At 43.3% G+C, this 22,243-nt stretch overlaps 1 protein-coding gene across 1 annotated transcript in view; it reads right to left on the bottom strand.

The window, feature by feature from the left end:
• The window catches only part of PEX5 (peroxisomal biogenesis factor 5), a 38,273-nt gene extending 37,747 nt beyond the window's left edge, over positions 1 to 526 (bottom strand). The window contains exon 1 of the mRNA XM_011983064.1: positions 157 to 526. The gene's annotated coding sequence lies outside the window, so the exon portion shown is untranslated. The remainder of the gene's footprint in view (positions 1 to 156) is intronic.
• Between the last annotated feature and the right edge of the window lie 21,717 nt (positions 527 to 22,243).

The raw sequence follows: 22,243 nt of genomic DNA, 5'->3' as shown, positions 1-22,243 counted from the left end.
GGGGGGCGGGGAGTCAGGGGGCGGGGCTCAAACTTAAAGGGGCCGTGACCGCCCTGCTGCGGCCCAGGCCCAGCGGAAGCTGTCTGAAGGGGCGGGGCCTTAAGACTGCGTTGCAGCCTGACGGGAAGAGCCGTGAGTCTTAAAGGGGAAGAGCACCTTAGCGAGCAGGTCTTGGAGAGTCGACTCTAGGAGCGCTCAAAAAGGCCACGGGCCCTAGGATTTGTTTGACGGTAAGCTCAAAGAAGAATGGAGCTAAGAAGGGCTTCCCAGGTTCTAGGGGAAAGCCTAAGACGCGAGATCTTAGGCTCAGTTGATCCTGCCTCTTCCCTTGGGCGCATTGTGACCCAAGGGGATTCGCTGCCCCTTCTGAGCCTCAGTTCTCCCCCTCTAAAATGGAGCTGGCTAATGTTCCCAAGCACAAGAAAGAGAAAGGCCCTAACACCAGGGACTGGGGAGTTCAGTCCGAGGCCTTCTTCAGCCTCCTAGGTCTGCCCCACTTCCAAATAACCCCTAGCGGGGCAGCGTCACTGTCTCCATGGAGACAGGGGCCCGCCCCCGCCTCAATCCCTCTCCACCTCTGCATAATGGGGAAAATAGCACTGAATGATGACAAATTCCGGAGACCAAAATAGGGTCCAACGCATCCTGAGATCTCGAGCTGGTAACGTACAGGGAAGGTGTACAGTGAGTCAGCCCTTCCTTCCACTAAGTCAACATAGCGGCCTTATTCCCACCACTCCAGGCTGGGAAAGCACAAACATACAAGAAATGCTTTTAATCACGGAATAAGACTAAGCCTCAGGCCCCCTCATCTGCCAGAGAATGTGCTCTGCTGTCAAACCTCAAAGTCATTGGGAAACAAACCCCGATAATCTCACCCGGCTTCAAGACCAAGGGAGTCCTAGTGTCACGGAGAAGAGCAAGGAGGGGCCCAGGGCTGCCGGTAAATGAGCAAGGGCAGTAGTGCCAGACGAACAGAAGTTCCATCCCAGCCCAGGGTGCACGAGCAGAGAGCCAGGCAGGCAGCAGGTGGCGCCATGCGCCGGGCTTGTTCCCTGGCTGCTCTGCAGATTTCAAAGGTGGAGGCCTCAGGGGGCCACAGGGAATGTCTGTGTAAACTCATCCCTGGGAAGACAGAGAAGCTGTTCTGACACCTCAGGGGAACAGAATGGCAGGGGAGAGACCATAAGACTGTGCAACATTTCTCCTTTTCCTTGCCTTTTCGCCCTCTTTCAGACGCCCAATCCTATGCCCCGTTTTCTTCTGGAGCACACAAATCCCAGCCCTTGAGTGTCCCCTGTTCTCAGGCTGCCATCGTGAGGAAAATACCTAGTACCTGATAAACTAAACCACACAAGGCTGAAGAGATGCCCTCCAGAAGGTGCATGCTTTTGAAAACAGGACCCGTACAGAGAGCAATGTTTAGAGGAACCCATCTGATACAGTAGAATTTCAGAACATCACGGCAACCAGAGTTTCCCAGTACCACTTAAACATCACGACACACATAACCTGCTCTGCTAGGAGTTTATCGACTGATTAGCAGTAAGTCACTTTGTGTGCAGATCTTGGAAGAATGCTAATAATAATAACTGATGTTTACTAAAATCCAGGCGTTGTGTAAAACACTTTGTGTATCTCAATGCTTTTAATCTTCTTAATACCCCTATTAAATAGATACTACTAGACCCACTTTACAGATAAGACTTGTGCAAAATCAGACGGCTAGGAAGTCAAAATTTAATCCAGGCATAACTCCAGGCACCCACTTCCCAGCCTTAGAGAAGACTTACTGATAAACCCTAGAGATCTTTGATCTCCTGGGCCATAGAATCATTCACAGAACTTGGTCCACAGTCCCAGAGGTGCTGGGAAAGGGCTAACAGGGTGACTTTGTAGTTTAATATTTAATTTACTGAAGCTCTGGATTTGAAACCCTAGATTTTGTTAATCCAGGTTCAATTTTAAATTCTTATTCTAGTCATAAAAGTAGTAATTTTTTAAAAAATAAAAATAATAATTTTTACTTATTCCTTAATTAATGTTTGACAATTCAAGTTCAATAGGTTAAATCTTACCATGTTTAGACACATATTGCATTGACTGTGTGCCAGGCATTGTTTCAAGCACTTTTCAACTACTGATTTATTTAATCCTCCTAATAGTTATTAATAATAACTATTATCCCCCATTTTACAAAAGAGGAAACTGAGGCACAGAGAAGTTGAGTGACTTGCCCAAGGTCATACTAATAAATAGCAGAGCTGGGGTTTGAACCCAGACCAGAGTCACCAAACTTTGTAAAGGGCTCAAAGGTCAGTATTTTTGGCTTTGTAGTCCCTATAGTCTCTGTCACAGTGACTCAACCCCGCTGTTGGAGCACGAAAGCAGTCATAGGCCACACCTAAACAAATGAGCATGGCTGTATTCCAGTAATGCTTTTTATGACCACTGAAATATGAATTTTATGTAATTTTCATGTTACAAAATATTATTCTTCTTTTGATGTTTTTCCAACCATTTAAAAATGTCAAATACTTTTTTTTTTTTTTTTTTGAGACAAAGTCTTGTTCTGTCACCCAGGCCAGCATGCAGTGGTGTGATCTCGGCTCACTGCAACTTCCACCTCCTAGGTTCAAGCGATTCTCCTGCCTCAGCCTCCTGAGTAGCTGGGACTACAGGCGCATGCCGCCAAGCCCAGCTAATTTTTGTATTTTTAGTAGAATGGGGTTTCACTACGTTGGTCAGGCTGGTCTCAAACACCTGACTTCAGATGATCCACCCGCGTTGGCCTCCCAAAGTGCTGGGATTACAGGTGTGACCCACTGTGCCCAGCCAAAAAATGTCAAATACTTCTTAGCTTGCAGACTATGCAAAAACAGGCACCAGGCCATAGTTTGTGGATCTTTGACCTGCACAGTCTTGTTCCAGAGTCCATGCTCTTAAACACTGCGCTGTACTTTTGCTTTTTAGAAATAAAAGTCAAATTTCCTAATATTTTTAACTATGTGACATTTAATATTCATATTTTAAATACCTGACAGGGCAAACAACACTACTAGGCAAAACCTTTCTAAATTTTTATTCAACCCTTTAAATCTAATAAATCAAACTTATACACATTTATTCAATTTTCTTAATCCTCTTAAAGTCATAAATCTAAAACTTTTTTTCTTTTTTGCAGTTGCAAGATTTAATAGAATGAAAACAGCTCCCATACAATGGGAGGGGACCCAAAGAGGGTTGCCACTGCCAGCTCCAATGCCTGGGTTTATATCCCAATCCTTGTCCCTCCCCCTGTGCTCTCAGGCAATAGATGATTGACTATTTCTTTACCTCCTGCTTTTAGCCTAATTGGTATTTTAGTGAGCTCTTTACTACCTGATTGGTCAGGTGTGAGCTGAGTGACAAGCCCCATGTTTAAAGGTGGATGCAGTCACCTTCCCCAGCTAGGCTTAGGAATTCTTAGTCGGCCTAGGAAATCCAGCTAGTCCTGTCTCTCAGTCCCCGCTCTGAACAGGAAAACCAAGTGCTGTTGGGGATGTTGGCCAACGACTGCTCTAACTGCTTCCTGCCGAATTGGGGCATAGTAGGTCATGCAGTTGAAATTTCCTCAGGAGCGGTGCCTTTGATGTCATCAACATAGGAGCATGGGCTAGCAGACCAGTCCAGGGGTCTGCAGTAGATCTTAGTCATGGACTGCATCTGGGCTCCATTAGAAAAACCATTTGTAGTTTTACAGCTTCGATTCTGGAAGAGACAAACTTAACAAGGAGGTTAAAGATACAGGCATTGAAATGTATGGCCTGACATGCAGGGGGAGGCACATCCAACAGTTAGTAGTGTTTTGGGATGAGGATAAGCCAGTATTGGCTGGATACGTTCCGCACTGAGGGCCCTGGTGCCTTTGGATAATTCTAGCCCTAAGTATTTAACCTGCTGTAAGCAGAGCTGAGCCTTTGGTTTGAAAACCTTGTAGCCACAGGTGGCAAGGAAGTTTAAGAGCACTTGGGTGACTTGATGGCCCAAGGTTTCTGAACGGGCTGCTAAAAGTAAAGCGTCCACATACCAAAGGACAAGAGTGTCCAAGTATGAGAACTGGCTCAAGTCTTGGGCTGATGCCTGGCCAAATAGATGGGGGCTATCCCTGAACCCTTGGGGTAAACCAGTCCAGGTGAGCTGAGACATTGGGTTCAAAGGATCTTCAAAGGCAAACAAGAATTGAGAGTCAGGATGTACAGGGATACAGAAAAAGGCATCCTTAAGATCCAGGACTGTAAACCACTCTGCTTCCTCTGGCATTTGGGAAAGAAGAGTGTAAGAGTTAGGTACAGCTGGGTATAGAGGGACAACGGCCTCATTGATAATCCTGAGATCTTGCACTAACCTCCATGTCCATTGGGTTTCTGTACCCCTAAAATTGGAGTATTGCAGGGACTATTGCATGATTTTACTAGGCTTTGGGCTTTTAGGTCCTTAACAATCCTTCGGAGTCCTTGTTGGGCCTCGGGTCTAAGGGGGTACTGCCTTTGGTAGGGGAAGGAGGGAGAATCCTTTAGTTTAACTTGAACAGGACGGGCATTCTTGTGGCCCAGACTTCAGGATTAATTCCTTCCTCAAGTAGGGGACAACAAACGGGTGTTCCTTGTCCTATGTTCAAGTGTATAATGGCCCCTGCTTTTGCTAGTATGTCTCCCTAACAAAGGAGTGGGGCTTTCAGGCATAATGAGAAAGGCATGTGAAAAGAGTAAAGTTGCCCAGTCACAACTCAGTGGGTGGGAGAAGTACCTAGTGACTGCCTCTCCTAGGACCCCTCGGATAGTGACAGATCTGGAAGACAGTTGTCTGGGACAGGAGAGTAAGACTGAGAAGGCTGCTCCAGGAGACAGTTAACCTCCTGGCCATCAATAATCAAGCATACCCAGGGCTCTGAGAGGGTGATGGCATGGGCTGGTGCTTGCCCTGGACACCCAGTCCTGTTGCTGGATCATCTGGTTAGTGGCTTCTGACGCAGAGGACCTTCATCCCCTGGGGCAGTGGGCCTTCCAGTGATTATCTTGACATAAGGGGCATGGACAAGGGGGTGGCTTATTTCTATTCGGACAATCTTTTTTAAAGTGCCCTTGTAGACCGCACTGGAAGCAGGCATTCAACTTGCCCAGCGTTTCCCTTTTCCAGAGCTTCCAAAGCCCGCTTGCCTGAGGGCCATGACTAAAGTGGTAACCTTTTTTTTTATCCCGTTTATCCCGTTCTGCCTGCTCCTCCTGATCTCTATTATAAAAAACCAAGGTTGCCAAGTTCAATAGGGTTTCTAAGTTTTGCTCTGGGCCTAAGGTGGACTTTTGAAGTTTTTTCCTAATGTCTGCAGCTGACAGAGTGATAAACTTATCCTTTAAGATTAGTTTGCCTTCAATAGAGTCAGGTGACAGCAAGGTGTGCTTCCTCAATGCCTCCCTTAGTCTCTCCAGAAAGGCAATAGGATTTTCTTCCTTTCCCTGTGTTATACCAGACATCATTGAATAATTCATAGGCTTCTTCCTAGTTTTCATTAGTCCTTCTAGCACACAAGTTAGCAAATGTCTGTGGCACCAATCTCCATGTTCTGATTCTGCGTCCCAGTGAGGGTCTACACTGGGAACTGCCTGCTGGCCTGTGGGGAATTATTCTTTCCTCTGTTGTCGTCCTATCATTGACCTGACTGAGATAGCAGAGATCGCCAAACTCTCAGGCTGCAGTTACGGCGGGACTTCTCTCGTTTGGGGTTAGTGTCTGATTTAGCAGTAACATTATATCTCACCATGTCAGATCAAAGGATTGTCCTAACCCTTGTCAAACATCAACATAGCCATCAGGGTTATCTGAGAATTTACCTAGGTCTATTTTAATTTGCTTCAAATCTGAGAGAGAAAAAGGTACATGTACTCTGGCTGGGCCAAATTATCCTCCTCCCATCGCCTGGAGGGGGCATAATCAGGGAATATTGGCCCCTTTGGTTCATTGTTTACCCCTGTGTCTATCTCCTTTTGAACCATATGGGTTGAAGGGGGGGTCCTTATTAGTTGGGGAAGGAGTTGGGGGGAGCTGGGGTAGGGAGGTAGACTCTGAGGGCTTCCTATAGGGCATAAATTACACTTTTTATATAACTGCAACTTGTCTCTTAATGAAAAGAAAGTTTGCACATATGGCACTTCACTCCTTTTGCCCTCTTTTCTACAAAAGAGGTCTAGCTATAAGATGGTGTTATAATTTATACTTCCCCCGGGAGGCCAGGTTTCTCCCGCTTGAAGAGGATATCGTGGCCAGGCGGTACTGTAGAAGAATATGTCATTTCTTTCTTAGCATTTGAAGATCAAATTGGTCCCAATTCTCCAGAATACATCTTAGGGGTGTTTTTGCCTTGGGGGGAAAGCTTCCCATCTGAAAAAAGAACGTAGGGATGCCAGCACCCCTAGTCATTTTCCAATGAGCATTAGTTTTAGAGCATCCTCTATGATCTTAAGGCTTATTCCTTTCCAGGGTGCACAACCACCCACGGACCTCTGCTTATCGGATTTTTTACGCTCAGCGATGTAGCAGTCCTGCACCTCTTTTCCCACTTTTCTTGACCATAAAGAAAGGGGTCGGGGCTGCTGGATTCTAGTGGTCCTTTACCAGCGTGCCCAACATTGCCTTTGCACTCAGGGGTGAGTTCTAGAGCTAGGCTAGGTTCCTGACTAATTTCATAACAACCCAGTTGCCCCATCTTGATGGGTTCCTATGCAAATTCATTTCAGAGAGGGTGTAGGTAACCTTTTGAGTATTGAGTTTTTGCCTACTAGGAACTTTGTCCTTCTTTTACTTTGTAGGAATATGCCCTAATTATCAACGTTAAACTTTTTGTTGCCCTGGATTAAGTCCTTTTGGGTATGAAATATGAGAAATGGATCCTGTTTATCCTATGTGCCTCTTTCCTACGAAAAGCGGAGCGAGGAGAAAAGGATGGGCTTGCTGGTTTTATGTGCTAAAGTCCAGTTAATAAACTTCTGGGTGCTATGTTGTCCTTCCCGTAGTATTGACTTACATAGGATCACTAGGCGAAGCTGTGAGAGAGATAATTTCTCTCTTGGTAGATGGATTTTAGGAACACAGAGGAAGGATGTTCGCTCGTTGCCCCCATTTGCCACTACAGGAATATGCGCCTTCCCTTAATTTACTCAATTCGTTTTCATCCTGATCTATTATGTTGTCATAGACCCAGTTCCAATTGTTAAAGTACTGGGTCATCAGTTTTAAGGCCCTGGAAAGGGTGGTGGGGAACGGGTCCCACATAACTGCCCATGTCGAGAGCTGTATACCTAAAAGGGACACCAGGGGCAAGACTGCCAGGGTTCATAGCCTAGGTGCCTAAGGATGCAGCATAGAGCTTCCTTAGATCTCTTTGGAGATACAACTTGCTCTAATACTTGGGAAAAGAAGTAAAAGTCTGAAGCATTAGTACCTAGGAGGCAGGGATCGGAAGAAGTAGATTCATGGGTAAGGAGAATTTTGGGGCTACACTTACAAGAAAGTCATGGTCAGGACCCAGGAGGTATGGGTCAGAAGGAAAGGTAGGAGCACATGCATGGGCGACTGTTGAGTAGAGACTTCTGGCTATGCCATGATCTCAACTGGCCAATGCCGGGAGTTCAGGATGATACCTTTCTGCCTCTATTCAGCCCTCGGCTTCCCCCAGGAATATTGTGAAAGTGGAAGCTGGTTCCAAGCAGACCAACACTCCCAACCCAAAAGGGTTGGGAGTTGTTAGAAAGCCTTTTCCCAGAAAGCCTGACACCTGAGTCTTAAGTCCGGCAGCCACGCTAATTGTTTTTAACGGGCCAACAGGTGCCTGGTATTTTCCTCCAATTCTAAGGAAGGATAGAACAGAATAGCAAGCGAAAGTGGTCCAATATTACTCCCCTCTTTGGAGAATCCCTGTATAGGCCACCAAATGTTACCAGCGGGTCTTTGTTCTTAGACCTCCCAAGATGGTGGTGGACTACTCTCAAGATGGTGGCAAGCCTTTGTTCTCTGACCTGGGATTCTTGACCTCACAGACTCCAAGGAATTGAAACTTGGGCCATGCAGTGAGTGTTATAGCTCTATTAGAAGCCATGGGTCATGGAAGAGAACTGTGGAACCCAGCGACTAGTGTTCAGCTTGATTAGGACGAACCTGGGAACTTAACCATGCAGGAACAATGGTGAGCCTCTAGCCCAATCAGCAGCAGCAATGGGTGCCTCACTGGATCAAAGCACCAGAGACACCCTCCCGGGTCTGGAGGGGTGGAAGTCAGCAGCGGGTCTGCAACGGTGGCGATCAGCAATGGTGGACAGCAGACGAAAGCTCAGCTCGCGCTGGAACAAACACGGACTGGAAGAGTGTACAGTTGCAAGATTTAACAGAGTGAAAATAGAGCTCCCATACAATGGGAGAGGACCCAAAGGGGATTGCCCAAGTCTAAAACTTTACTTTCCAAATCAAAGGCTAATCCATCAGATTCTCTAAAACATCAAACATTTTAACTTATAATGTCACTTACACATCTCTGCAAGGCAAATTTACTGACTCAGGTAAGTCAAGTTTACTGGGTTAAATTTAGAACTACAGTGTAGATACTTAAAAGTCAGAGATTTGAGACTAAGACTCAAGACATAGACATATCCCCAAGACAAGGCTGAGTCACAAATGAATACTCTCAGCCCTGTTTTAGAGCTGAGCTCTGCCTGCTGTGTCATGGATCCCTAAGGAAATTTCCTCCACTTGGTAATGATATCCAAGTCATGAGTTACAACTCCTTTTTTTTTTTTTTTTTTTTTTTGAGACAGAGCCTCACTTCATCTCCCAGGCTGGAGTGCAATGGCAGTATCTCAGCTCACTGCAACCTCCAGCTCCTTGGTTCAAGCAGTTCTAGTGCCTCAGCCTCCCAAGTAACTGGGATTACAGACATGCGCACCACACCAGGCTAATTTTTGTAGTATTTTTTTAAAAAAGAATGGGGTTTTACCACGTTGGCCAGGCTGGTCTTGAACTCCTGGCCTCAAGTGATCCACCCACTTCAGCCTCCCAAAGTACTGGGATTACAGGTGTAAACCACCATGCCCAGTCATGAGTTACAAGTTAACCTAGTTATTATCATCTCATTTAGGTACAGCTACTTTCTTTCACAACTTCATTTGGATAAATGAATTTCTTTATTTTTTATTTATCTATTTATTTTGAGACAGAGTTTTGCTCTTGTTGCCCAGGCTGGAGTGCAATGGCACGATCTCGGCTCACCACAACCTCCACCTCTCAGGTTCAAGCGATTCTCCTGCTTCAGCCTCCCAAGTAGCTGGGATTACAGGCATGCACCACCACGCCCCACTAATTTTTGTATTTTTATTACAGATGGGGTTTCTCCATGTTGGTCAGGCTGGTCTCGAACGCCCGACCTCAGGTGATCCACCTGCCTTGGCCTCCCAAAGTGCTGGGATTACCACTGCGCCCAGCCTAATTTCTTTATTTTCTAAGTGTTCAAGTCTACATTCCTTTTGTTTGGAGGAGGGGTAATACTATGGTTTGAATGTGCCCCCAAAATATTAATGTGTTAGAAAGTTAACCCCTCTGCCCTCGTGAGTGGATTAATGTGATTAATGTCGCTATCATGGGAGTGGGCTTGTTATAAAAGCAAGCTCTCTCTGGCTTGCTTGCCCTTGCCCTCTCACCATGTGATGCCCTCCACCATGTTATGATGTAGCAAGAAGGCCCTCATTAGATAGTGGCACCATACTCTTGAACCATGAACTAAATCAACCTCTATTCCTTATCAATTATCCAGCCTCCATAACTGTGACCTAAATAAACCTCTATTTTTCATAAATTACTCAGTCTGTGATATTCAGTTATAGCAACAGAAAACAAACTAAGACAGGTAGGAAATGGGGGATGACCCCATCTGATTTGATTCTTTAGTTTTTGAATGACATCAGATGCAGAGTAATAGAAGTTTCCATGCTCTGGAAATTGCAAGTCAAGTTACAATCTTTACACATGTACATTTGGAAGGGCTTGTTTGTTATGATTACCCATCCCTCCTTGCAGCCCTCATAGTCATCATTGGCAGAGACAACTTGGCAAAGGATGAAAGCAGTATATGTGATGAAATGCAGCAAATCCCAAAGCCAGGACCATCTAAATAGACCTGAAGAAATCTTAATTTGCTTTAAAAGTGTTCAAAGTAGTGATATCTAGATATACCCAGGTATACCAAGCACTACACACCTAGGTTTGGGTACAAATCATCTTAACTCCACCCCAGGCCACCCAGAAGAGAATGCTGCCAGATAGCAGCAAGGACTGTAGTACACACTGTCTTTACCCCTATGTCTTAGTCTGTTCTGGCTGCGATAATAAAATACCTTAGACTGAGGGCCGGGGCACAGTGGCTTATGCCTGTAATCCCAGCACATTGGGAGGCTGAGGTGGGTGGATCACCTGAGGTAAGGAGTTTGAGACCAGCCTGACCAAGATGGTGAAACCCCGTCTCTAAAAATACAAAAATTAGCCAGGCATGGTGGCAAGCACCTGTAATCCCAGCCACTTGGGAGGCTGAGGTAGGAGAATCGCTTGAACCCCAGAAGTGGAAGTTGCAGTGAGCCAAGATCATGCCATTGCATTCCAGCCTGGGTGTCAGAGCACGACTCCCATCTAAAAAAAAAAAACACCTTAGACTGGATGGCTTAATAAACAATAAACATTTACTTCTCGCAGTTCTGCAGGCTGAGAAGTCCCATCAAAGCACCCGCAGATTCAGTGTCTGGTGAGGTTCTTGCTTCCTCATAGATGGTGCCTTCTTGCTGCATCTTCACATGGTGGAAGGGCTAGCCACCTCTCTGGGATCTAGACACTAATCCCATTCATGAGGCAGAGCCCTCATGACAGAATCATCTCCCAAAAGCCTCCTAACCACCTCCAAATACCATCACACTGGGGGTTAGGATTTCAACATATGAACTATGGGGCAGACACAAACATTTGGACCATAGCATCCTGCTTCTAGTAGAATCTCACCACTTTTGAAATCCAGAGAAGTTTCAGAATATGTCACCCTTGCCAAATCCAGCTGGGAACCCTTTGATTGTCCCCACACAGAAAAGGAAGGAACGAAAAAAGAAAGCAAGATTTTTTTACTTGGGAATATTTCCCCAAATGAGTGGTTTTGCTCCCTTTTCAGGATTTTTTCGCCAAATATCTATAGCATACACAGATAAGCTGTGTGCGTGTCTGTGTGTTTGTGTGTGTGTGTGTGTGTGTGTGTGCGCGCACGCATGTGTGTGTGTTTGGAGAAAGACCCTGCTTTGGGAAAAAATGGAGTAGACACACTTTTCTCTATTTCCCCCATTCAGTACAACTTAAAACCCTGAGCATTATATGTAAACCAAACGTAAGAAGACTCTAAAAGGTGTAGAAAAGAAGGTAGACTGGCTAGGGACCACAGGACCCAAGAAACAACATGGTAATGAGTCCCATGGGTTTCCTTTTTGCCTCACATATCTCATACTGAGTGCTTCAAAGGCCAGCAACCCAGAAACACCAACATACCCAGACAAAATAAATTCCAGTAAAAGCCTGCTCTTTCTAACCAAAGGGTAAGAAGAGGGGCAGCCTACCAAGACAGAAACTTCTAGACAATAACCACTCCATTCTAGCTAAACACCAAATTTAAAACTGTGCCCCTAACCACACACCCAGCAAAGGCCAAGAGGGAAGTCTAGACTTCCTCCCTCATGAGGCTGTAACAAGACACCCCAATAGCCAGGTGGGTACCCCTAAAACCGAGGTGTCGGCAGAGGTATATTCCTTCTGGAGATGGTAGGGAGAAATCTGTTTTCTTGTCTTTTCCAGCTTCTAGAGCCCACCTGATTCTTTGGTTCATGGCACCTACCTCTGTCTTCAGTCAGCAATGTCTGGCCAAGCCCCTCTACTACTGTCATCCGTCTGGTTCTCTCCCTGCTGCCTCCTTCTCTCACATATAAGGACCTCAGTGATCATATTGGGCCCACTTGGATAATCCAGAATCATCTCTACATTCTCTCTCCATATCCTGGAGGATAATCTCCAGGACCTCTACTACCAAGAGAATGCAGTAATAACTTTTTTTTTTTTTTTTTGAGTTGGAGTCTCACTGGAGTGCAGTGGTGCCATCTCAGCTCACTGCAAGCTCCACCTCCCAAGTTCACACTATTCTCCTGCCTCAGCCTCCCGAGTAGCTGGGACTACAGGCGCTTGCCACCACACCCAGCTAATTTTTTTTGTATTTTCAGTAGAGACGCAGTTTCACCGTGTTAGCCAGGATGGTCTCAATCTCCTGACCTTGTGATCTGCCTGCCTTGGCCTCCCAAAGTGCAGGGATTACAGGCGTGAGCCATGGCACCCGGCCAGTAATAACTTTTCTTAAGCCACTTAGTTTGTGAAAAATTTTTATAACAGCAATGAGAAGACAAGCCACTGACTTGGAGAAAATATTTGCAAAACTCCTATGTGATAAAGAACTGTTATCCAAAATATAAAAAGAACTCTTAAAACTCAACAATAAGAACATAAGGTGGGCCAGTTAATCACTTCCACCTTCAACTGTAATTTCTCTTTGCCATGTGGCCTAACATATTCACAGGTTCCAGACAGTAGGACATGAACATCTTTGGGAGGGACATTATTTTGCACCACACCCACTGAAAATATCCTTCAGGAATGGAGAGAAAATCAAGACTTTCTCAGTTCAGGAAAATGAAAAGAATTTGTCCCCATCAGACCTATCCTGAGTGAATAGCTAAAGGAAGTTCTTAAAGCAGAAAGGAAACAATAAAAGAAGGAACTTTGAAACAACATGAAATAAGGAAAAATGCAGTAAGCAAAAATATGGGTCAATACAATAGGCTTAAGTTTTCTAACATGTTTGACGATTGAAGAAACATCATATCGTTGTTTTTTGGAATAAGCATTAGCTAAACAAATGAAACCTGAGTTGCCCAACCAGTTACTTATATTCACCATCTATGAGTTTCCATAACTTCACCTTGACATTCACCACATTTTCTCATCTACAATCTGAAGGGACTGCACAACAGATATCTAAAAGTCTCTGTCTCTAAAATCTATGACTGTCCATGTATACATATGTAACAAACCTGCACATTGTGCACATGTACCCTAGAACTTAAAATACAATTTAAAAAGAGAGAGAGAGAGAGAAAAGTGGGTTTCAGGGAAAAAAAAAAAAAAAAGGTGGTGCCTTTGCACTCAGTGGCAAGTTTTTGTTACAGATTAATTTTTCCATAAATTGAATCAATCAGTAATTTTAAGGTTTTGTTTTTTCTAAATGGAAGAGTTAAGGATTACACTCTATTAAAATTTTGCCCTAAAATAAAAAAATAAAATAAAATCCGTGACTGTCATGTAGTAAGTAGTGTCAAATGCCCTCTATAAAAGCCAGTCTCGTTGTCCATTTTAATTCAATAATTCAACAAGTGTGTATTAGGCACCTATTGAGCACAAGTCCTCATGCTAATTCCTTAATTTCTTATTATTTATAATTCCTTATATTTAGGCATTTACTCTGATGTTTGTATTATCTTTAAATCCCCTCCCAGGGCTTAACCTTACCAGTCCCACCACCACCACACACATATACTTACTGTCCACGGGAGCCTTTTCAAGCAGGCTGCTCCCACCCAGCTGCCTAAGATGGCTTCCTGTGAGACCTCCACCACATTCATTGATTCTAAAAAGTATCACTTTAAGAGAATGAGAAGACGAGCTACTAACTTGGAGAAAATATTTGAAAAACTCTTATGTGATAAAGGACTGTTATCCAAAATTTTAAAAGAACTTAAAACTCAGTAATAAAACAAACAGCTCAATTTGAAAGTGGACAAAACATCTGAATAGACAAAAGAAGATATACAGATGACAAATAAGCATATGAAAAGATGTTTAGCATCATATGTCATTAAGAATTGCAAGTTAAAACAACAATGAGAGACCACTACACACCTATTGGAATGGCCAAAATCCAAAACTGTGGCAACATCAAAGTTTGACAAGGGTGTGGAGCAACAGGAACCCTTTTTTCTTGCTGGTGGGAATGTAAAATGGTACAGCCACTTTGGAAGACAGTTTGGCAGATTCTTACAAAACTAACCATACTCTTATCCTATGTTCCAACAATCACACTCTTTGGTATTTAACCAAATGAGTTAAAAACTTATATCCATACAAACCTTTGCACAATATTATTATTCATAAACACCGAAAGTTGAAGAAGGGAACCAAGATGTCCTTCAGTAGAGGAACAGATAAGCTGTGGTTCATCCATAAAATGGAATATTATTCAGCAATAAAAAGAAATGAGCTATCAAGCCATTAAAAGGCATGGAGGAATCTTAAATGCATATTACAAAGTGAAAGAAGCCAATCTGAAAAGGCTTTGTAATATATGATTCCAACTGTATGACATTCTGGAAAAGGCAAAGCTATGGAGACAGCAAAAAGATCAGTAGTTGCCAAGGGGTGGAGGTCAGGGAGGAAGGATAAGTAGGTGGAAGACAGAGCATTTTTAGGGCAGTGAAGCCACCTTGTAATGGTGAACACAATCATTTGTCAAAACCCATAGAACTTACAACACAATGAGTGAAGTCTACTGAAAACTATGGACTGTGGGTGACCATGATGGGTCAATGTAGGTTCATAATTGTAACAAATGTACTTCTCTGGTAAGGGATATTGAGAGTAGGGAAGTCTGGGGGTGGGGACAGGAGGTATATGGGAACTCTCTGTGCTTTCTGCTCAGTTTTTCTGTGAACCCCAAACAGCTCTAAAAAATAAAGTCTATTTTTTAAAAAAAGTATTACTGGACTTCTTCAGATGAAAGTAGAGTATGTTTCCTACTGCCTGTTGCTGCAGAATTTAGCCAGCTCAGTACCCTTCCTCCCACATTTCTGTAACACAGAGGAGATAGTACACACCATTGGTTACACACAGCCTGTATTCTGCAGACCTTGGCTGATGACAGGGTGAGCAAGATACATTACGTGTCTCGGGGTAGCACCTATTAGCACCTGCTAAAAATTTTCGGCTAAAATTAAAGAGGGATGGTATCAGTAGATGGTATGTCATGATATAGTCATATAAGTCATAATTCCATGCATGAGTCCTGGAAGCATGGGTCTCCTTCCTCCTCACATCCTTATTCTTGGGTGTAGGTGCCCCCTTCTGCACAGTATTGTAGAAAAAAATGACAATAACTGAAGTTATAGCAGTAACTCACATTTTTAGGTAGTACTCCTGTTCCAGGAACTGTGCTAAACACATTCTCAAGCATTCTCAGTAACTTTAAGAATGTGGGAGACAAGCAGGATTGTCTGGTGAATTACCTGGGGAGCTCCTTCCAGTCGCCTGGCAAGAGGCTAGCTTGGAGGGGTGCGAAGATCATCATCGTCTTTCTCCCAGCAGAACATGCCACTCCAGACAGAACTCAACTTCCCTAGTGACCAACGGCTTTCCAACCTCTCCTCCAAGTAAGAAAAGTAATGCCTGATCTCAGTATATTCCAAGGTCTCTAGATGCTGGGCTTCATGCTTTCCTAGCTATTGCGGTAAATGATTAGCACTCAAACTCAGACCGTCAAGGCCACAAAGCCACCCATACTTGCCGCCTAAAAGTCACAGCAATAGGAAGAGGGAGCCTTCTACAACCCCTCTTCAAGATGCTGAGAGAACAGGGGACCTATTCACCTGCTAACTCTTCCACCTGCTTCATCCCACAGCAAATGACCCACTAGAGTTTTCCCTAAGGGCTTTGCAAGAAAAGAATGTAAGCCCCATGACAGCAGGGACTTCAGCCAGCTCAGTGCTGGATCTCCAGGACCTAGAACTGTGCCTGACACACATAATAGATAAGGTTTTAATTGGTTTTATTATTTTTAGGTATGGTAAATCCAACAGATCAGGAAATGATTGCCACTGAAAAGATAGTTTGTTACAATTCCCAGAGAAGTGGGGGGGCACACCATAACTACTTTGATATACTTCAGCAGCTTTACCAACTCCAACTATGTCAAATTGAGTGGGTTGAATTGGCCACATGGACAGCCAGTGCTGTAGAGAAATGATTGAAATGTCCGCTCCTGTATCTACCAAACCTTTAAATTTCTTTCCTTGAATAGTTATTTCACAGGTAGGATGTTTATCAGTAATTTGATTTACCCAATAAGCTGCTTTGCCTTGTTTATTTGTGCTTCCAAATCCTCCTGTTCATTTAATTTCACTTTTTCCCTTTCCCACATACGGCACAATCAGGAACTGTCCTATGTGCTCTCCTGGCTCTGCTTTACAGGGAACAGAAGTAGATACAACAATTTGAATTTCCCCATTATAATCTGAATCAATGACTCCTGTATGTATTAGTACACCTTTTAATCTTACACTAGACCTTCCTAAAAGTAATCCTATTGTCCCTGCCAGCAAGGGTCCACAGACTCCTGTTGGGACCTTTTGCGGGGGTTCCTCAGGCAGAAGGCTCACAGCTTTTGTGCAGCATAAATCTACTGTGGCACTACCGGCTGTGGCAGGGGACAGACATTGTACAGGGCGAGGGAATGGCCTGAGTTAGAAATGCCCTGGTTTAGAACAGGGCCCAGGACAGGCCCCTCATGGTGCTTCCCAAAATCGGGTTCCCATCTTTATCAAACTTAGAGTGACAATGACTAGCCCAGTGTTTTCCTTTTTCACATTTTGGACATATTTCAGGCTCAACAGTTTTCTTTTTTCCCCTACCTGGTGGCCTGACTCGCTGATTTTTTTCTACATTATTCTTTAGTATGAATAACTTGTCTAAATTCTTGGAGTAATTTAAAAGGAAAAGGCTCAACTGCAGCTATAGTATTTCCCTCTTGATCTGGAGGGTATATTCTAACAATGAACTGCCAAGCTTCTGAATCACCCTCTCGTCTAGCTTGCTGAATTCCTGCCTGAATAGAACTAAGAGCAGTCACTCAAGGCACAGCTCAAACAGTCACTGGGGCAACTATTTTCCGCCCAGTGTCCTCCAGAAAAGAAAGATCTGGGGGGTCATTTTCTTCAAAATAACGAGAGGGTGCAGACACAGGGTAGGGATGAACCTCTCCTTCCTTTGCCACTTTAGCTTCAGCTGTCAAATAAGCATGCTCTGGAACCTCTTCTGTTACCTCACTATACTCTTGTTCCTCCCTGTCATCAGTGTGAAAAAGTTCCAAGGTGGAACGAACCAGACCCCAAACTTGCCCCATTGTTACTCTGATGCTTCCGAGCTCCCCTTCGTACTCACCACAGGGATTGCTTTAAGAGTACTCGGGTGTCCTCCAGCTTGTTTTCCATTCCAACTGTCACTCTGGTGACCCTTCGACCTGGATTCGAGCCCCCACAAATGGAAGCCACTTGCTGAGACCAGCTCGTTCGAGGAGACCCTAACCCAGCAGCGCTAGAAGAATTAAAGACACACACACAGAAATATAGAGGTGTGAAGTGGGGAATCAGGGGTCTCACAGCCTTCAGAGCTGAGAGCCCCGAACACAGATTTACCCACATATTTATTAACAGCAAAGCAGTCATTAGCATTGTTTCTATAGATATCAAATTAACTAAAAGTATGCCTTATGGAAAGCGAGGGGATAGGCCGAATTAATTGCAGCAGTAACACACCCTTAAGACACAGATCGCTCGGGCTTTTGTTTGTGGCTTAAGAATGCCTTTAAGTGGTTTTCCACCCTGGGCCGGCCAGGTGTTCCTTGCCCTCATTCCCGTAAACCCACAACCTTCCAGCTTGGGCGTTATGGCCATTATAGACATGTTACATTGCTGCAGATATTTTATTTATGGCCAGTTTTGGGGGGGCTTGCTTCCAATAGGGGCAAGTTTATGGCCAGATTTTGGAGGGCCTGCTCCCAACAGAGATATCGAAGAAAAATGTTCAGCCAGCCACTTGTCTACCACCATGGGAAACTGTCCATTGGGTCAGGGTCTAAGATCCCTAGCATACTTATTTGAGAAAGGCCACTAATTGGAACTAATGGAAGGTTAGCTGTGGTATTGACAGGGAGTTTTTTCCCCATCTCACCAGGGACAGTTAGGACATTCTCATTGCCAATGGCCCTTTTGCTTATAGTAAACACACTGATTCTGGTCCAGAGGCCAGCAAGTCAGGGGCTCTTGTCTGGGAATCCCAGATGCTGATCTTGTGACACTTTCTTGAGATGAGCAATTTTGAGGTGGCAGGTGACTTTAAGCAACTGTTAACAATTTAACTTTTTGGCTATTTTGTGTGTGTGTGTTTTCCACCTCTTTTGCCCTGGCCCTGTTGTTCTAAACTTTATAGGCCATGTTTAAATGTTGACTTATAGAGGTTTAAAGTCCCATTGCTGCTTTTTGTAGCTTCCTCCTAATGTCAAGGGCAGATTGAGTAGTAAAATGTATACCCAGGAGAGCTTGCCCTTCTGAGGAGTCTGGGTCTGCATTGGTATATTTCCTGAGTGTCTCAAACAAATGACCCTGAAACAGTGGGATTTTTGTCTTTGAGTTATTTCTCTTGCCTTGTCATATTCACTGGCTTAACCACACACCTTTTCTTCTGCTTTTTTTTTCCACAGTACAGCAAGCAGATGACAATACTTGCAAGTCATAACGAGTTGAATTTAAAAACATGGTTTATTTAACAAATTCTTTTGTAAATTTTTCTGGATTCTCTGGCCAAATTTTTCCTTGTATAAAGCCAAATCACACATAGAAAATGGCACATGTACTCTGTTTCCTCATTTCTATCAGGCACCTCCCTCAGTGGACACAGGTTTGACTTTAGGGGCTGATATGGAACCCTACTCCTGGTGGTACTGGTTGGGCTTACTTTCTCAGGCAGCAGGGGTGTATAGGCTGGGATAGTTGGATAAGGGGAATGTGTACCCAATGACCTTGGGTGGAATTCTTCATTAGAGAACTGGCAGGAATCCCCTCAGAACTGGGGGACTGAGGAGACTCCAGGGAGACCATAGGCCTTCTAGGGGGAGCAGCTAGGAGGGAATCCCTTAGGCACGGCTTTCTGTTACTTAGAAGTAACATGAGCCAGTAAAGGACCATAAAAGCCTGTACACAAGGGACCTTCTCTCATTTTCTTTCTTCTTTACAGAATGAGTCTAATGGTAAAATATTATTATAACGTATAGAACCATGTTTAGGCCAAATCTATTGGTTTTCTAATTTGAATCGAATCCAAGTGGTATTGTAATAGAAAATGAGTTGCTTTTTCTTGAGGCCAAATTTGAATTTGCTCTAATAGCCTAAAAGACAACCCTAGTGGCAATTCCTCTGGTATACTTGTCATTGTCCCATGTACAACAAGGATTTCTACTGGACATAGTTTTTCTAAGTCTAGTGAAAGGGAAAGGAACTGGGCTTTTACTATGTTTCCCTTTTAGATTCTCATTTCCTGCTGAGAAGGTCTAAGTATAAGTAGCAAGGCATTATGAAAGTGGGTTAGAAGCATTTGCCAGTGAATGAACTATGACAAAAGGAGTATTTTTAAAGCAAAATGTAAAAGGAAAAGTGCAAATAAAGTGACAATAAGAAAAGAAGATGCTGTTATGGAATATGAAAACTTTAGGGCAGGAAACAAGAAAAGGCAAGACCAATATTCCCCCTAGGGTGTGCCTCGAACCCACAATCCTAGAGGGAACACCAATGCTGAAAGCCCTGGAGCATTCAGAGGGTGGCCAACAATATCAAATGCCAATAACCCAGAGTACCAGAGTATCAGCCAGTGAGGATCCCTACACCAAATGCCAGAAATTCCAGAGTACCTGGGGCTAACCAATGCCAATAACTTCAGAGCATCTAGGGGAAAGCTAACAGTGAACCCCGAAGGCCTGGTTGGAGCCACAGAACAATGTGACTCTAGCGTCCCAGAGTCAGCACAATGGGAGGGCTCTCACAACCAGGTGACCTGCTTTAAACAATTGCCCAAATACAGTTAACAGAAAGTCAAAGCAAAAAACACTGCAGGCAAAACACACATTTAAGAACTGAAAATAAAATGGCTGGTTATTTAAGAAAGAGATAGTAAAGACAAGTCAAAAAGTCCAAGCATGTTGTAAATGGTCTTTGTAAGTCGTGATAAGGTTCATGAAGGGGAATTTATGAAAGGAATTCTATGTATGATTAAGCTAGCTGTAATTAAAATAAAATTGCTTAAAATAGACTTTCTACTTTAGGAGACCAAGGTGGGTGGATCACCTGAGGTCAGGAGTTAAAGACCAGCCGGGCCAACATGGTGAAACCCCATCTCTACTAAAAATACAAAAATTAGCTGGACATGGTGGCAGGCACCTGTAATCCCAGCAACTTGGGTGGCTGAGGCAGGAGAATCGCTTGAACCCAGGAGACAGAAGTTGCAGGGAGCTGACAAGATCATGCCACTGCACTGCTACCTGGGTGACAGAGGGAGACTCCTCTGTCTCAAAAAAAATTAAAAATTAAAAACAAATAAAATAGACTTTCTAAAAAACAATCTGCATGTTAAAACCAAACTTTCTTGAGGTACTGGTTTGCTAAATTATGGGAAATTTTGCTTTCAATACTATAACCAGTTGTGTCTTTTCTTTTTTAAGCTTCTCATATTAGTGTATCCAGTCCTTTCTGGGCCATCTCTTCTTCATCTTTTAGATTTCTTTGGACTCCATCATTCTTTCTGATCTAATTACTGATACAAGTTTCACACACACACACAATCATCATTGTGAATATGTTTAATGTCTAATGTGTGTGAGAAAGACTATTTCCAGGTACCTGGGTTTTTAATCAATGTTTACTAAAATTATAATTATAAAACCTGATTTTGCATAAGGCTTTAAATTCAAATTACAAATCTTGAAATTCTGTCTATAAATGTACTAAGTGCTGTTTTTTGAAAAAAATCACTTCCGCTTGTTCTTTGATCGATGTTTAACTCAAACAGATTTATATTTTGTTAGCAATTAGTCCTATTTACAAAGTTAGTACATTTTTCATAACTGATATAAACCATATTCACATGCTTAATGTATTGGATTTTTTTCCTTATGCCTTTTCATTACCTGACAAGGTAGACTTAGAATCCTTATATGCAAAATCTTTCTCATCACTTAAGCAACTCTTGTAAATCTAATTATTTGATTTGCCATACTCAGATGTTTGATTTGTCCTAAATGTTCTAATACTGCTTATAAGCTTCAGCAGCATCTTATACCTTTCAACTAAAACTCATCAGTCTAAAATCAACACATATTTCAAGTTGAAAACACAATTTAAATTGAGGTTTAACTTAAATTCACACCGGTTTTTAAAATTTATCTTCAACTTGACATCACAATATTATAATTTACCTCACTGATTCTATACTAAGTTTCACACCTTGTCAGAGTTGTAGAGTCATTCATCCCACTAAGCAAAGCAATTTGACATTCTCAGGAAGATTCCGGTTAGTAGGTCAAAAACTTAGTACCTAATATGGAATGAATGTTTGTGTCCCCTCCTCCTAAAAAATTTATATGTTGAAATCCTAACCCCCAATTTGATGGTATTAGGTTGGTACAAAAGTAACTGTGGTTTCGCCATTTAAAAAAAAATGGTAAAAACCACAATTACTTTTTCACCAACCTAATATTAGAAGGTGGAGCCTTTGGGAGATAATTAAGGCATGAAGGTGGAGCTCCCATGAATGCAATTAGTGTCTTTCCTTATAAAAAGAGATACGACCACTCATCCTCACTCTCTCTGCTCTCCACCATGTGCAAGAAGATAGATATCTACCAACTGGGAAGACAGCGAGCCCTCATCAGGAACCAAATCTGCTGACAACTGGGTCTTGAACTTCCCAGCCAACAGAATTGTGAGGAATAAATGTATGTTTTCTAAGTCAGTGGTCACCAACCTTTTTGGCACCATGGACCAGTTTCATGGAGGACAATTTTTCCACAGACTGGAGGGTGCAGTGGTTTCGGGATGACTCAAGCACTTTTATTGTGTACTTTATTTCTATTATTATTACATTGCAATACATAGTAAGATAATTATACAACGCACCATAATGTAGAATCACTGGGAGCCCTGCACCTGTTTTCCTGCAACTAGACATCCTTTCTGGGGATGATGGAGATACTGACAAGTCATCAGGCATTAGATTCTCA

The sequence above is a fragment of the Mandrillus leucophaeus genome, unplaced genomic scaffold (assembly GCF_000951045.1).
Source record: "Mandrillus leucophaeus isolate KB7577 unplaced genomic scaffold, Mleu.le_1.0 Scaffold245, whole genome shotgun sequence".
NCBI lineage: Eukaryota > Metazoa > Chordata > Mammalia > Primates > Cercopithecidae > Mandrillus > Mandrillus leucophaeus.
The sequence above is the reverse complement of the archived record's forward strand: the minus strand, read 5'-3'. Positions and strand labels throughout refer to the sequence as shown.